This window comes from Rattus norvegicus, chromosome 5 (assembly GCF_021556685.1).
Source record: "Rattus norvegicus strain SHRSP/BbbUtx chromosome 5, alternate assembly SHRSP_T2T, whole genome shotgun sequence".
In the NCBI taxonomy this organism is placed as follows: Eukaryota; Metazoa; Chordata; class Mammalia; order Rodentia; family Muridae; genus Rattus; species Rattus norvegicus.
The window spans coordinates 42,636,699-42,651,111 of NC_141538.1; positions in this window are offsets into that span (position 1 = coordinate 42,636,699).

Genomic DNA, 14,413 nt, shown 5'->3' on the forward strand with positions numbered 1-14,413 from the left:
GTAAGATTAGAAATGTTGCTTGATAAACAATGAATCTGATAATGAATACAAACATGAAGTAACCATCACTCTGTTGCCTTGCCTTTGTTCAAACTCTTCATAGCAGCTATGTATAGCTGGGATTCATTGCTTCTTACCTAGAATATCTTGACTTTTATATCATATGGACTCTCCCTAGAGTTATACAGCAAGTTCTATCAGTGCCCTATAATCAACTATGGTTAAAGAAAAGCTATGTGACTGATGTGTCTTGAGCCTATGTAACCTGTAGTCATGTCCTCACCTGTAGACGAGGGGCTTGGGGCTATGTGGCTATCTCCAAATTCTCTACAGGAATCCATAGGGGGTGCAGGTATGTGAGGCCCAGATATCCTAGGAGACTAGAAATTTGCCTGCTGTACCTTTTAGGGTCTCCCAGGGATTCAACCTATCTTGACCAGGAATCAGAGTACCTTTCACAGCCTGCCACCCACAGAGAAATGATATACACATGGCAGCAACTTTCAGAAGCCCAACAAAAGTCACTAGGATGGACACAGAGATCCAGGGATTTCAGCCTAAGGACCTTCAGTTGTCAAAACTGTTCCAGTTTAAATGACATTTTTATTTCCTCAGAATGATGGCATGCAGTGAGAGATGTACCCAAGCTATAGAAATACTTGTCTTGGCCTGAGCCTAAAGTGGTTTCTTTTTCTCTTCTAACACTCTGTAGGCCTAGGTCTGGAAGCATCTAGCCTCCAAAAGATCTAATATTCAAAGCTGGCTTCTCTCCACTCCTGATTGAATTTCTCTGCTTGGTATCTCACTACTTTTACCAATATGTTATAATCTTCTCGCTCATTTTCATTCCCCGACTCATTCTGTCTTCACCTGTGTCTAACTTGTTCTCTCTGTAACATGTCTCTGTAAAACTGTTCTGGTAAAATTAGTATACACACAAAACCCACAACTTTGCCTAGCTTCTTCTATCACTTAAGTATTCTTTCTTGCCTGTGCTGTTCTCATCAGAGTGGGAGCTATCCTATCTCTAATTCATCCTGCCAAATCTTTCTCTGATTCCACACTTTGTCTGCCCATCAACTAGATACCACTTTCAAATATGGCTATTTCCTTCCACAAAGTAACTTTATTTTCATTGTTGAGGATTAAAAGTGCATACTAATTCTGGGTCTGTCTACATTCTAGTCAGAGTACATCTTTGGTTGTGATCCCTTGCCAGAGTAGCCATGTACTAAACCCCCCACCCCCAGTGTAGGGGAAGGGCAGGGCAGGGAGGCAGTAAGGAGGGAAGGGGAGGGTGGTTGGGTGTAGGAACACCTTAATAGAAGAAGGGGGACTGAGAATAGAATAGAGTGTTTATGGACAGTAAACTGGGAAAGAGGATCGCGTTTGAAATGTAAATAAAAATATCCAATAAAATTTCCTCTATATTCCAGTTAAAAGTAAAAGTACAATTTCAATTTCCTACAATCCTCAGAAAAGTATGCTATAAGAGGACCACCGAGAAAATTACAAATAACTCAATGTAGGAGGAGAATTTAAAGAAGGAACTTAAAATTAGCACCTGAAGTGCATACTGTTAATCTTTAATTTAACTGATCCATAAATACAGCTATTAGTTTACAGATGGTTTCAGATATGTTTCTCTAGTACACAAACTAAGTAAAAGCTACACTTTATAAACCTTTTCTGATAATTAGGTGTTTCTATGTTAAGAGAGCTTTGATTTCCATACAACTAGTGTCAAGGGGAGATTAATTTTGATCATCCATAACCCAAATTTTTCAGAGTAGGTGAACAAAAAAGCAAATAAATTCAATAGTGAATGGACACAAGCATGGATGTACAAACATAAAAAAATTTGAAAAGTTGATGATCTTGAAAACTGTTTTGTTTACTGAGATGAAACCATTTTCCCCAAAATAAGGTGTTTCTTTTTTTTTTAGGTGATTTCCCTCATGAGCAAAAAGTAACCTAAGTCTGTGGGACACTGGCAAACATTTTTCTCTCCTAAGGTTTTGATCTTTATGAAGAAAAAGGACTGAAGAAACAGTTATCGAATATGCCATAACATTAATAGAAAATGGGATTCAATCATAATACAACTATGACAACCATAAGAATGCACCTCTTCACATGCTCTGTTCATAAAAGATATGAACTAAGACTCACAAGAATAGATCTTGAGACGATCTTCCATATAAGTTCTTTGGCAAATATATTCTCATTTTATCCTTTAGAAAAATGTCTTTTCAGACATCCGAATGGATCAAAAATATACTAGTTAATTATATATTAATATGATGGAAAATCATGAGATATAAGATTGATACAAATATACATTTTATATAAAGCTAGAGAATATGGTTTTTGAATTGGATAATATGAACCGATAAAAGTAAAGATCTATCTTCATTTCTAAAATAATCTTCTAAAGTTTCCAAATTATTTTATTTTAATTTTTTTGATAGTGAATTCATACCAACTCATAGTAAATTATGTAAATATATTCAATATTCAATCAACAAGCATTTATTAAAAGTTTCCTTTATTCAGGATTGTGGTTTTTTTGCTCAGGGCCATTATTCCCTTGGAAGACAAAAAATAAAAAAATAAATAACTTTCCTCATCTATATTCCCTGACTAACAACATAACATTTATATTCCCAACCTGGATATAAAGCGTTAAGACAGAGAGATAATTTTGATCTCAGCTTATTCCTCAAAAACACTTGGGCTTTTCTTTATTGATATATTCTATATAAATTCAAGGTCGTTATTAGCTTCAAATAGAATTAATAAAAATGTTACTAACGCTGGTGTGTTTTATTGATAATGTTCAGATTACAAGGTAGTGAGTGATACTAAAATCATATAAACACAATTGAGGAAGTATGTTCTCCTAGGAATCTTCTTTGTATTTCTTTCTGTTTTTCCACCATGCTCTCCTGTCTTGTCATATAGCCATACCACAGTCCAAATGCAATGGAGCTAGAAAATATAAGCTTATACCTCTGAAAATGGCAAAATAAACATTTCATTCCTTAGACTGGTTGATAAAGAGAAGCCATACTCATGAAATCTTATCAATATTATCACCTAAACAAGACCTAAGCCTTGGCTACATCGACAGCATGCTAACATGAATAGAGAAATCTCATGAAATGTCAACACTAGATAAAGATCTATAAGAAAATAAGGAATGTTGAGAATGGGAGAAATAGTCTTCCCCAGGGAAGAGCTTCCAAATTGTTTATCCAATATCAAGAGTTCATTCCTGAAATTACATATGTTAAAGTAAATTGTGTGGACTGGATAGGTTATACTTAGATATGTAGAATAATGACAGAATAGGAGGAGTTGGGAAGGAAGAGGATATCAACAGTAGTAAGTTGAGAAAGACGGTACCTAACAGGGTGTGCATTTGATCATAATACTATATATATACTATATGTGTGTGTGTGTGTATGTGTATGAAACTATCAAAAAATTTAAAAGCTTAATGTTAATTTTTAAAAGACCCCAAACAAACCCTCCCTAATTCTTAGAGATCAATTTTTATAACTTTTCACACGTACATCTATAAATTAAACAAGTTTATTTTAAATTAAAAAGTATCAGTTTGGGAAGCTAGAAAAATGGTTCATTATTGAAGAGCTCTTACTGTTCTCGAAAAAGAACTAGTTTGGCTACCAGTGCTAGCTTCTCAGGCAGCTCAATAGTACCATCACTCTAGTACCTGGGTGTAGGATGCTGTCACAGCTGAAGGCAGGCACAAGTTAGAAGGAGGCCTGTTATTGGACAAGAAGGAAGGATGGGTGGGAGAAAAGTTTGAAGGAAGGGGAGTCGACTGGAACGAAGAGAGAGAAAGAGAGGAGGAGGAGAGGTGGAGAAGCCATGGCAGGACGAAGAGGCTGACGTAAAGATTCTGTTCTGTGTATTTACAGGTTGTTATTAATGTTCTCAAGGGACGGATGGTACCTGGCTTTGTATGTTTAAGTGGACAATTATATCTTAGCAATCTGGTCAAAGGTTATTGTGTTGTGTGTTCTTTTATGTGACGGTTTAAGTGTAGAAAAGTGTGTGGCAGCAAGAGACACTGGACAGCCGTGGAGTTGGAATGTGTTTCCGCCAAGATATCTAGCACTGTGGTGTGGACCTAGTGAGATAAAAGACACCAATACCTTTTTTATTTTTTATATTTTAACAACAATGCCTGGGGAATCTAACATCAACTACGGGCCCACAGACACACACAAACACGTGACTTAAGGAAAAAAACAAAAACAAAAAACAAAAAACAAAACTAAAAAAGCTTAAGAACAAGAAGTAGTAGTTATATTGAATCAAAATCATTTTTATTTTTTTTAAAGTATCAGTTTCTTTTGTCTAGATATATTTAATTATAACTTAACACTACACCTGGAAAAAGGAGAAATATACAAGGCTTGTAGAGTAAAATTAATTCAGTTTCCTGAAAATATTTTCTCCCTTTTCCAAACCGACACAAAGCACAATGACTACTAGTTAATAATATAATTAAATATAAAAATGATTAAATGACCCCCAAATCCACCAGTAGCCTCTAACTGATCAGGGAGGGGTAGAGCTTTGTCTTTAGTTGTGTATCCTGTGGTTGAGCATACCAGACTCTGATATTCAGATCCAAGCCTGTGGTTCTGGTTAAAATTGGTGAGTCGAAAAACAATAAAAGTCAGGGATATGCTGAAAATGCTATCTTTTTTCCATTGGATGGTTTTGGCTCCTTTGTCAAAAATCAAGTGACCATAGGTGTGTGGGTTCATTTCTGGGTCTTCAATTCTATTCCATTGGTCTATCTGTCTGTCTCTGTACCAATACCATGCAGTTTTTATCACTATTGCTCTGTAATACTGCTTGAGTTCAGGGATAGTGATTCCCCCTGAAGTCCTTTTATTGTTGAGGATAGCTTTAGCTATCCTGGGTTTTTTGTTATTCCAGATGAATTTGCAAATTGTTCTGTCTAACTCTTTGAAGAATTGGATTGGTATTTTGATGGGGATTGCATTGAATCTGTAGATTGCTTTTGGTAAAATGGCCATTTTTACTATATTAATCCTGCCAATCCATGAGCATGGGAGATCTTTCCATCTTCTGAGACACACTCAAACTAATAGAAGAAAAACTAGGGAAGCATCTGGAACACATGGGCACTGGAAAAAATTTCCTGAACAAAACACCAATGGCTTATGCTCTAAGATCAAGAATTGACAAATGGGATCTCATAAAACTGCAAAGCTTCTGTAAGGCAAAGGACACTGTGGCTAGGACAAAACGGCAACCAACAGATTGGGAAAAGATCTTTATCAACCCTACAACAGATAGAGGCCTTATATCCAAAATATACAAAGAACTCAAGAAGTTAGACCGCAGGGAAACAAATAACCCTATTAAAAAATGGGGTTCAGAGCTAAACAAAGAATTCACAGCTGAGGAATGCCGAATGGCTGAGAAACACCTAAAGAAATGTTCAACATCTTTAGTCATAAGGGAAATGCAAATCAAAACAACCCTGAGATTTCACCTCACACCAGTGCGATTGGCTAAGATCAAAAACTCAGGTGACAGCAGATGCTGGCGAGGTTGTGGAGAAAGAGGAACACTCCTCCATTGTTGGTGGGATTGCAGACTGGTAAAACCATTCTGGAAATCAGTCTGGAGGTTCCTCAGAAAATTGGACATTGAACTGCCTGAGGATCCAGCTATACCTCTCTTGGGCATATACCCAAAAGATGCCCCAACATATAAAAGAGACACGTGCTCCACTATGTTCATCGCAGCCTTATTTATAATAGCCAGAAAATGGAAAGAACCCAGATGCCCTTCAACAGAGGAATGGATACAGAAAATGTGGTACATCTACACAATGGAATACTACTCAGCTATCAAAAACAACGAGTTTATGAAATTCGTAGGCAAATGGTTGGAACTGGAAAATATCATCCTGAGTGAACTAACCCAATCACAGAAAGACATACATGGTATGCACTCATTGATAAGTGGCTATTAGCCCAAATGCTTGAATTACCCTAGATCCCTAGAACAAATGAAACTCAAGACGGATGATCAAAATGTGAATGCTTCACTCCTTCTTTAAATGAGGAAAAAGAATACCCTTGGCAGGGAAGGGAGAGGCAAAGATTAAAACAGAGACTGAAGGAACACCCATTCAGAGCCTGTCCCACATTTGGCCCATACATATACAGCCACCCAATTGGACTAGATGGATGAAGCAAAGAAGTGCAGACCGACAGGAGCCGGATGTAGATCGCTCCTGAGAGACACAGCCAGAATACAGCAAATACAGAGGCGAATGCCAGCAGCAAACCACTGAACTGAGAATAGGTCCCCTATTGAAGGAATCAGAGAAAGAACTGGAAGAGCTTGAAGGGGCTCGAGACCCCAAAAGTACAACAATGCCAAGCAACCAGAGCTTCCAGGGACTAAGCCACTACCTAAAGACTATACATGGGCTGACCCTGGACTCTGACCCCATAGGTAGCAATGAATATCCTAGTAAGAGCACCAGTGGAAGGGGAAGCCCTGGGTCCTGCTAAGACTGAACCCCCAGTGAACTAGTCTATGGGGGGAGGGCGGCAATGGTGGGAGGGTTGGGAGGGGAACACCCATAAGGAAGGGGAGGGGGGAGGGGGATGTTTGCCCGGAAACCGGGAAAGGGAATAACACTCGAAATGTATATAAGAAATACTCAAGTTAATAAAAAAAAAATATGTAATGAAAAAAAAAAAAAAAAAAAAAAGTCAGGGATATGGGCAGAAATTGTGGGGATAAGAGGAGATGACAGAGCTGGGGAGAAATAGAGAGAGGGTGAGAGACAGAGTAAATAGAATTCTCTATGTATGCATATATAATTGTGTGTGTATTTGTATGTGTGTATGTGTATCTGTATGTGTATCCATGTATATATGTGTAAATTAATATAAATGTATATATGTACATATATGTTGTATACTTTGCACCACTAAGTAAACAGAAGCACAAACACACTTAATGATTTTGTTCACCTCTAGGTACTAATGAGTAGAAATACTAGACATGGACTCAAAATTTTCCCAGCTCAACTCTAGCACTTATTATTGTCCCCGCCTGCCCACACACCATGGGTTTAGATGTGCTACTCCTTCCTAGCTCCATGCAGACTTGGGCTTACATCTGTCAGACATGGTCCAGTGGCCTGAGCATATAGGCAGAATGGTGATAGCTTTGTGACTCCTAACTCACTTAAGTATACTGAGAATAGATTTCTTCCCCTTGCAAGTGAACCATATGTGATAGATAATAGCTAAGATCAAGTTAAATGATAAGGTGTTTAAAAATTCTATTACTGTATTTCATCTATGTAGTAAATAGTATAGTTAAATTGTACCCAAAGAGTCAATTGATGATATACTATTATTTCTACTGCTCTGTATAGACACTATTTAGGTTATATATGATAAAACCAGAGTTATAGAAAGGTGAGATCCTATACTGTCTGGATCTTTTAAATCTGTAAAAATAAATAAAATATTATTTCTTACAACAAGGACTTTCTGAGAAAAGTTTTCAAGAAATGTTTTCTGAAAATATGCACAAGAAAAGATTTGCAATTAATATTTTGTACAGTTAACATTATGCAACTGAGGCTGAGCTATATAATTTACATTAAATCATTTAAAAAAGTCACAAAGACATTAATGAGGGCAAACTGTTTACTGCTAATGTACTGCTAATGTATTTTAAATTATATTTTATATGTGTACATATGCATATATATGGCAATAGACAGCTATTTAAAATTCAGTTTTTGTATGCATTTTGGTCTCTTTTTCTGGTATTTTTAGATGGCATGGATGACAAGACAGCATCAGATATAGATAGAATGATAATATGCAAAAGCATACAGAATTCTCACATATAAATGCTGTCTAGTTATTTTAAGACATTTTGTGAAACTACTAAAGTAGTGAGGCTGGGACAATGATGCATCAACTGAATTAATCACCATCATCACTCTTCTAAAGGAAAAACAAAGCAACTTCAGTGCACTCAATCATCATGAACGCCAAGAGAATGGAGCCGCATAAAACCAGGACTGGGTCCTCTTTCTAGTAGGTAATGTGGTTAGAAAGCTAGACACTGGAAGCTTCTCAACACTCTCCGAGTCTAAAATGCTAAGGTGGGGGGTGGTGGCTGAATTTTACTTCGTGTCTTTTTTTTTTCTTACTTTTTTTTCCTTAAAAAAAAATGCAACTTTTCTTGACAGAACTCCTGAAAATCCTACAACCAGACAGTTAAGCTGACCAATAAAGAATGTCACCTAAGAGCTAGAGTTAAAAGGACCCCTTAGTGCCGAAGACAGAGTTGAGAAACGGAACTTTCTTTTCATAAGTAGTATTAAATATAAGGTGTGAAGTTGTCTAAGGTAGAAATTCTAGCATAAATGTAGGTGCAATTCCAATGTGCCCACCCCTTGTATTCTTTTATAGATGTTAATGATTCAAATGCACGTCAGTACTATGTACTCTATGACACATGCACAATCCGTTCACAGAATAACATCATATAGGACTCTAAAGAACAAGGGATAATCACCATTGTAGCTTGAGTCAGCAAGAACATGAAAATAAACACATGGTTAAATTCAAGCATTCCTCTAAAAGAAAAAAGCCCGCGGTTTAACATTTTAGTGTTTGTTTTATTTAAACACATGGAAAAGGGAAAAAATAAGTTTGTTATTGGCATAAAGAAAAATACAGTTGATGTAACTTACAAATAAATTATAAATAAATATGTATTTTTAAGTAATATGTTCATGCCATAAGACCCCATGAAATAATTCTTTCCCCTCTGCTGTACACTCTGCAAGTGCTATCCTATAGATCAATGTGGAGATTGCCACTGCAGACCACAAGCATGCATAATGTCGCGAAGGTGGGATTGCTGAAGCAGCAGTTACTGGTGATTTCTCACATATATGTGTGAAAAGAAAAAATAAGCCTGGCTCAGTGCATTCGTGTTCACTCATTGAGCTCTGGGAATTAATTGCTCTTCTACTGCTCAACACTCACACCGCGGAATAGGAAACAGATATGGGGATATAAACATAAGAGATGAGTCCATTATGGTATGTTTATCTTTGCACGCATCCACAACATGCAAATTTTCACACATGTACATTTCTTCCTTGTATGCAGTGCAAAGGCTTATTGTAAATGCATCTGATGAGTTTATTTTGGTATATAGGATAAGGAAAAGCAAAGGAGGCAAAGGTCTTTTCTAATTTTTTTTATTAACTTGTTTTTCTAAACAAATACCACTAACATATACTGCATATATTCCCTCTGAAGAGTATAATTCAAATCACTGACATCAGCAGCAGCCACAGTCTTCAGTTTACACCATGTGAAACAGCAGAGAGATGATCACTTAGCTTTTGTTTTGGTTCCAATTCATTTTTTTTTCAAGAAGTGTAATTAAAAAGTGCATTAATGCCACCAATTATGGCCTCCAAGGGACCAGAAACCCCAGGTTACTCCATGATGGAGCACAACTGAGCTACAAACATCCATTTACCATTATAATACTCGTTAATCCTGCCAAAAACAGCTCATTATGGGACTTCAAGGAAATCATCTCATAGACAAACACAGCACAGATCTGTCAGCATGTTCCTCACAGCGAAGTTGCAGAGGTGGCAACTTTGAGCACCATTAATTTATGAACTTAAAACCATGATTTTTACATAATTTTGAATCAGGACATATTGTAAAAATATCCCACTTATATGACTCTCTTTTACATCAAAGTCTTAATAAATAATTAACTCATAATCAAGACTAGAAAAATCTTTAGGGTCCCGAAATAATCATACTTTATTAGAGCACAAGTATACTACTAATTTTCTCATCACTGTAGTGAATAAAAGATGACTGAAAACATCTAGTACATTTTGAGGCTCGATCCAAAATAAAACATCAGCCTCTCACTTTTTAAACTCTGTAAAAAATCTCTCCTTTTCTTTTAATCAATATACTCAAAAAATCTTTTTTTTTTCTATTCCCAAGTTCAGAAACATGTTGCACCATGTAGAAGCTGTTGGTGTTTGGATATAAATACTATAAAGAGAAGGCCCTAAAATAGGATCCAGCAATGAAATTAATTTTCAGCTATCAAATTTGATGAGTAATTATCACCGAGATGAAGAACAATGAAAATTTATTTTAAAATACAGTATCAATCTTTATGTCTTAAAACAAAAACAAGGGGTTGGGGATTTAGCTCAGTGGTAGAGCACTTGCCTAGCAAGCACAAGGCCCTGGGTTCGGTTCCCAGCTCAGAAAAAAAAAAAAGTTAAAACAAAAACAAACCATTTTGTTTATTCTACAGAATTCTTTGCCAGAATTGAGTTTATCAAAATAATAATCGTCTGAAATATTCTAAATAAGCCTCAAACAAGCCGATTTTAAAAATATTTTTCTTTAATATCTTTATTTATGACTCGAAAAAAGCAAAAAATAAATTTGTGTGAATTATTTTCTGTACATGTATTTTAAACAATTACTAAAAATTAAATTATATAGATCATTTGAATCCAACTAAGACACCTTTTGAAAATCATAACTGCTGAGTATTTCAAATACATGTATATCTTATAAAAAGATAAAAACCTTATACTCTTACAATATCCCAACAGGAAATTTGTTGCAATTGACTTATTGAGTATTGACATTAGGCTTATCCTCATTTTTGAAATCATAAATTCTAAAAATTTATTGGTGTGAAATAAAAGTTGAAGAAAATCATATAAAACAAAATTGAAATCTGCCTTTATTATTGATTTTCAATTGTTAGGTTAGGAATCTTAAATCTTTGTTTTTGTTGTTGTTGTTGTTGTTGTTGTTGTTGTTGTTGTTGTTGTTGTTGTGTAAGTACACTGTCACTATCTTCAGACACACCAGAAGAGGGCATCAGATCCCATTACAGAAGGTTGTGAGCCACCATGTGATTGCTGGGACTTGAAATCAGAATCTCTGGAAGAGCAGTCAGTGCTCTTTCCTTTTTTCTTTTGATATTAATTTTTATTAGATATTCTATGTACATTTCAAATGTTATCCCCTTTCTCAGTTTCCGTCCATAAATGCCCTATCCCATCCCTCATCCCCTTCTTCTATGAGAGTTTTCCCCCACCCATCCACTCACCCCTTCCCGCCTCCCTGCCCTGACATTTCCCTATATTGGCAGGACCAAAGGCTTCTCCTCCCATTAGTGCCCAACAAGGCCATCCTCTGTTACAGATGGAGCCACAGGTCTGTCCATGTGTACTCTGGATGGTGGTTTAGTCCTTAGGAGCTCTGGTTTGTTGCTATTGTTGTTCTATTTGGGTTGCAAGCCCCTTCAGCTCTTTCAATTCTTTAACTCCTCCAGTGGGGACCCCATCCTCAGTTCAATGGTTGGCTGCTAGCATTTGCCTCTGTATTTGTCATGCTCTGTCAGAGCCTCTCAGTAGACAGCTATATCAGGCTCCTGTCAGCATGCACTTCTTGACATCAGCAAGATTGTCTGGGTCTGATATATATATATATATATATATATATATATATATATATATATATATATATATATACACATATATATATATATATACATATATATGCTGGATGCTCAGGTATGGCAGGCTCTGAATGGCCATGCCTTTAGTCTCTCCTCCAAACTTTGTCTCCATATTGTTCCCCCTTTTAAGAAGGACTGAAGCGTCTGCACTTTGGTCATCCTTCTTCTTGAGCTTCATGTGGTCTGCAGATTGTATCTTGAGTAATCCAAACTTTTGGCTAATATTCATTTATCAGTGAGTGCATACATACCATGTGTGATTTTTTTTGTGTGTGTGTTTGGATTATTTCACTCAGGATGATAATTTCTAGTTTCATCCATTTATGTATGAATTTCATAAAATCATTGTTTTTAATAGCTAAGTAGTATTCCATTATGTAAATGTGCAACATTTTCTGTGTCCATTCCTCTGTTGAAGGTCCTCTGGGTTCTTTCCAGCTTCTGGCTATTATAAATAAGGCTGCTATGAACATAGTGGAGCATGCATCCTTGTTATATGTTGGAGCATCTTTTGGGTACATGTCCAGGAATTTTATATCTGTGTCCTCAGATAGTACTATGTCCAATTTTCTGAGGAACCAGAAAATTGGTTTCCCGAGTGGTTAACAGCTTACAATCCCACCAACAAGGAGGAGTGAGGAACTTTAAATCTTGATAAAGTGTATAAAGCAGAAATTACATGCATTGAAAAGTTATGAGTGAAACTGTCAATTTTCTATAGCATGGAAACCTTTCAGAGTTTAAATTTTTGGAAACCTCCTTTATTTCCTACTGAGTGGTCAAGTTTTGTGTTGAAGTGAACGTCTGGAGGATAAGTAGCTGCTTCTTTGATGCGATTCCTCCCAGGAAGCTGTGATACTGGCTGGGAGTGTGTGTGCTTACTTTGCTTGGTTTTCAAGTCATAAGGAAGTATGAATGGAGAGCGCTCGGCACTCAACTACTAACAGTGGTGTCCCAAATCCTCGGTGGTATAGTATGTGGGTTATGATAAAAGGAATATTACAACTGACATGTTGACATTGTAAGAATTATAAGGATGTATGATTTTATATCTCCTATGAAAATGAAGGTGGATCACATGTCATATGAATAGAGTCATATTTACAGATTTCCCTTTGCAAGGGGCAAGAAGATATTCTTGGGCAATTTTCTGTGAAATAAATTATTGATAAATTCAACCTAACAACTTTTAGATGCCATTTTACAGTTTGTCAATGTAATTTAGAGAAGGAAAATACTTGATTATTTGTGGCTCTGTTTATCCAAATCCCAAAGAAGTTAGAGAATATGAATGGTAACACAAGTCATACTTCATCTCCTCTATGTTATGTTTCAAAATCCAATATGCAGAATGGAACTATAATTTGAGCATCAGAGTTTTGAGGATTGATATAAAGTGTATGTGTGTGAAGTATTGAAAGGAATAGGTGTAGATAGAGATTTTTCCAAGCTTCCCTTGGGTTTGAAATCCAAATAGCATAAGTGAAAGTTTATTTCTGAATATTCTAGGCCAGCACAGTTTTAAACTTATACTACGAGTCCTTAGTGTGTGCTTCTTATTAGGACCTCAAGAAACAACACAAATAACTGTAACCATTAAAATAGCATTGATGATACACACAAACACACACACACACAGAGAGAGAGAGAGAGAGAGAGAGAGAGAGAGAGAGAGAGAGAGAGACGTGTGCTCACACACATAAACACAAATACAGGGAGGGGGAATTGAGGGGATGGGGAGTAGTGGCGGGAAGAAGGGAAGGGAGGGGAGAAAGAGAACCTCAAGAGATGAGAAGAGTACATAAACAGAGGTATACAAGGAAAGTTGTCTGTGCCTTCATAATACTGGCAGAAAAATTCTTTGGTTGGAAACTAGCTTGCTTCAGTCCTTCTTAGAAAGGGGGACAAAATACTCAAGGGAGGAAATATGGAGACACAGTGTGGAGCAGAGACTGAAAGACCATACAGAGACTGCCGCACATGGGCATGCATCCCATATGCAGTCACCAAAGTCAGTCAATATTGGGGATGCTAAGAAGTGCTTGCTGACAGGAGCCTGATATTGCTATTTCCTGAGAGGCTTTGCCAGAGTCTGACAAATACAGAGAGGGATGCTCAGAGCCAACCATTTGACTAAGAACGGGGTCTGCAATGGAAGAGTTAGAGAAAGGACTGAGGTGACTGTGGGGATTTGCAACAATATCAACAACATTAACCAAACAGATACCCCGCAGCCCTCAGAGACAAAACCACCAACAAAAGAGTACACATGGAGAGACCCATTGCTCCAGATGCATATGTAGCAGAGGATGGTCTTTCTTGGGCATCAGTGGGAGGAGAGGACCTTGTTCCTGTGAAGGCTTGATGTCCCAGTGTAGGGGCATGCCAGGGGGCGAAGGTAGGAGGGAGTGGGTGAGCAAGTTTATGAGGATGGAAAGGGGGGTTCTGGAGGGGAAAGTGTGAAAGGGGATAACATTTGAAATGTAAATAAAGAAAATATCCACTAAAAAAAGAGAAAAAATGTCATTGAGTAGAAACATGGGGTTTACTGTCAGTCTAAACTTTACACAAAAAATTTTGTTATTAAGACATTATTTAGAGTTATTTCACTAAAACTATAAAGATCAAGTAAAAATTAATCTGTAATTTCATTTTATAAATAAAAGCCATTTTCAGTATTCAGTTCTCATATTCTCAAGTTTTACCCATTCCCATTTTTCCTAACTACAGCTTCTATGATCATCAATAAAATTACCCAAAT